Here is a 4,079-nt window from a genome sequence, read left to right on the forward strand (position 1 = left end):
GCCGCATCGACAGTCAGCAACTCCGTCTTTTCTGCCTGGTACTCCCCGAGATATTTAATGTTTCTCCCATCAGCCGGCTGCTGCATTAGTACCGCGACACAGACAAATGTATATCCCGGGCTTCGATTTAAATCGACGGCTGGGAAAGGATTTCGGGGAAGAATCTGCGGGAGGATGATCCTTTACACGGTTAAGCACTTGCTAAATGACGGGGCAATAGGAGACTTAGCATGATATTGAGAGGTTAGGCCTGCTAGGTATGCAAGGGTAATTAATTTGACGGAAAGATTCACATTTTGGAGGAATTTGAATGGATTAACGTGGGTACAGTTACTCGGAAAATTATTCATACTATTAAAAATACCACGAATACGAGTAATACGAACGTTATATCATACCATGAATATTTAAAATATTCAGTTTTGGTAAATGTCCGCATATTCGAGTAACAGTAATTGGACATAATTTAGATTAATTTGTATTATAATGTCATATAGGAAAATGCGTTGAACTAACAATGCGTAATCCTAAAGTTTAACGAACGACGTTCAATAATGAACAGGCATCAACTCAATCTCCTTATAATTAACCGAAATATATCACTAGAAATATATCAATAGATGCTATCGATTGAATATATAAATAGTTTGATACAACTGTATCCGATTCGTTTTCAAAGTTATTAGAGCAAGAGAAGAGATTGATAAAAGTGTCTTAAATGTAAAGGATCGTATGAATTTAGGGGTATACCGATCGGGTATGATACGAAAATGTGTAGGGTAGGCGGATTGATAAAGAAAGATGTTTATTTTAAGTTCCATCTCAGTCTCTTGTAAAAGGACGTTTTAGGATGTTTCTTTCACCTTGGTGTAGGTTCAACATTTTCGTAGGAGAAGAAATAGATGTTCTTAAAAATACTCCTACCCTTTCTAAATTATTCATTAGAGCTTACGTTACCATCGTTTCCATTTTCCAAAAGGTTCGCTTCAAAGTTAAGTTAATAAGTTGAGAAAAATTCGAAAAATACGAGAAGCATTCTTATTTAAAAAATGAATTACATTTGTATTACGTATTTTTAAAAGTGTTAAATTGAATTGAAGTTTAAAGAGGAATATTGGATATGAAATATGAAACTTCTTTGAAGATTCAATATTAATGTTTAACGTAGATTAAAGATTTTTTAAATATTAAAATTTTTCGCGTTAATTCGCTTTCTTTTTTTTTTATCGTTCGAATGCGATTTTAATTCTTTCAAAGGAGAAGTGGAGAGGCTGCAAAATATTTGCTCACACGCGTAATGTAATTTTTGCTTCACTGACGGATAATAAATAAGTGAGAGCTCTGTAAATGTTATTAATTTTATTAATACCGAACCTCGCGTGTTGGGAGAGGAGTAACGTTTAGCGAACAATTAAATCGTCAATTACTTTCAGTTTAAAACGTTGTCAGACGAGTAATAAATTCTATCAATAATGTAACGCTAGTAGATTAAAAGTTCTGCTCATTTTTCTTACAAGTTCGGACAAAACGTGTATAAATTACGGAAGCGCTAATTTATCGCACAGTTGGAAATTACACGGAACACGGTGTTTCGTGAATAATGCTTAATTAAATACTCACTCCAGTGTAATTCAATTCGTTGATAGATAGGTACCATTTTGGACGTTTGAAAAACTCTAGAGATAACCGTGTTCTACTTTTACGGCTTATGCTTTGAATAAATTTATTGTTATGCCAGGCAATGTATCAAACCAATGCAATGTAACACGTTCACGGGCCGTACGTATTAAAATGATGTATCTTTATTCCAGTTTTTTCCCCATTTCAACTGAATTACTTCAGTCTTTATCGTCCTTTAAAAAATATAATTATCAATCCTTTTAAATTTTAACCGTAGCACCATAGCTTATAATAAAATGTACATTGTTAATCATTAAAATGTGAGATGAAACACGAGGTCGATATTATTCTCTTATGTGAAGTGTCTCGAAGATAAATGTGCTAAATACAAGTTAGAAAATGCAGCTATCTTTATATTGTCGCTCTTGGTGTTACAAATATGCCTCAAATATTATTTGTTCAAAGCGAAATAAAGATAAATAATTGTATTTATTTAATTTTTAGTGGCTTACAGTAGAATACAAGTCATGTAATTGAAACATCATTAGAATATTTAAAATTATGTAGCATTCACATAATTTTCACAGAATTAATATTCAAAATAATATCCATTATTTTGGGCGACTTTTTCGAATTTCCTCTCTGAAAAAATATGACGTTTATGAGTCGATAATGTTGTCAAGACTTTCCGAAATAATTCACCGAATTTATTTGTGCACCTAATAAATAAGAACAACCATACGAGACTAGAACTGAACTAGAACTGCAATAAAGTCGGACTTGTACTCTAACCTTACACTCTTACACTTTAAATTTGACACTTTTTATCGAACTTTATATCACAACAGCTAATTATTGTTCTAAAATATATCTTTACTTTGCGTTGACAAATAAATATTCTATTTATTTTATGTCTAAGTTAGTAAACAAATATCTTATTCACTTTCTACATAACCGAGGTCCGCGAAACGTGTAGAAGCCCTAACAGCAATCGTATTACACGATTTCCTGGAAACTTTGTCAATATCGTGTTATCAGTGCACTGCTTCGGCTAATAAAATCGAAAACGGTCCGCGCCCGACGAAACCACGAGATTCGATTCCAAATTGGAATTTCCAATTCTCCGATTCGACGCAGCAAATTTCCCGGGTAATCTCAAGACGAGCAAACGTTTTTACGATCACAATACTCCACGAGCTTGCAGCTACACCGAAATTGCAATAATGCGGCAGCTACGGAAACACGTAACTGTACTCGGCTTACAAATAACCGCGCATGATAAGCGTGTCAAGAAGCAGAATAACTTTCAGCTCGGATCCTGGGAAGCGATCGACTACGAAAACGCTGGCTGATTATGCATACAGGAAACTTCGAGCAGAGTTCTCGCGATCGGGTATATACACGCTCGAATACTCGATAACTTGCCGCAGATATACACCTATCGACGATATTCGGTCAGATAAACTATGCTGCTGGATCGATCGTGCCAAGATGCTGTATATCCACCTCGCTCCTTATCCCCTTTCCGCGCTTTTTGCGAGGGAACATCTTGAAGCGATAATTACCGATACTGACGAAACTTCTCTATATGGTAGTACTCGAAAATTGCGCTCAAAGATGAGGGTAACAAACGTATTTGGTTAAAATTAGTTATTATTTTTTTAATTTGTTAGTGAAAAATAGAAAATTTATCAATTTACACTGTTCCTTTATCTTTGATAATTTTTTAGATATTGTACTTGTGGGTGAGTAACACGTGGTAGAAAGTTTAATACGAATATATTTTATAATAATAATTGCACAATAACGATAAAGACACATAAAAAGGAATAATAATAACCTGATCAATGCTCTCTTATTCTTTCTCGCATATATGCTCTCGCACTCTTTGTTATCATTAACAACGCGGTTCTACTGTTTACTCACTGCTTCTCTCTAGGACACTGCCCGTTTCGCCAATCTCGAGTCGATTCGAGTATCAGTCGTATATCATGTCTATCCTAGATCGTTCACACAAATTCAAAACAAACACACGACATTCACGCCATCATTCGCAACATATTATTAAAACCAAATCCACAGTACTAAGTATATTTACTACTTTCAAATTTCAGAACGATTTTCACCCCTTCACTGTGGACGGTTGTAGATATAAAAAAGTACGTGTTAAATACTTTTTTGAGAATTATTATACTATGTATTAGAATTTCTTCAAAATTGGTGATTATCACGTCAGGATTTTCCCTCGTTAGTATACTTACTTCCACGCTCAAAGGTCATAGCTTACCTAGTAAAATATCGCAAAGACCTAAGAAAATAATTGAAATATATAACGGAAAACAGTATTTTCTTGAATTTTCCATAATTAGCCTTAATTAACCACGATTAAACCTTACGAACATTACTAATAATAGTTAGATCTTCTTTTCGTCTTTATATCATCCACCTGCTTTAATCAC

Source organism: Habropoda laboriosa, unplaced genomic scaffold (genome assembly GCF_001263275.1).
Source record: "Habropoda laboriosa isolate 0110345459 unplaced genomic scaffold, ASM126327v1 scaffold78, whole genome shotgun sequence".
NCBI lineage: Eukaryota > Metazoa > Arthropoda > Insecta > Hymenoptera > Apidae > Habropoda > Habropoda laboriosa.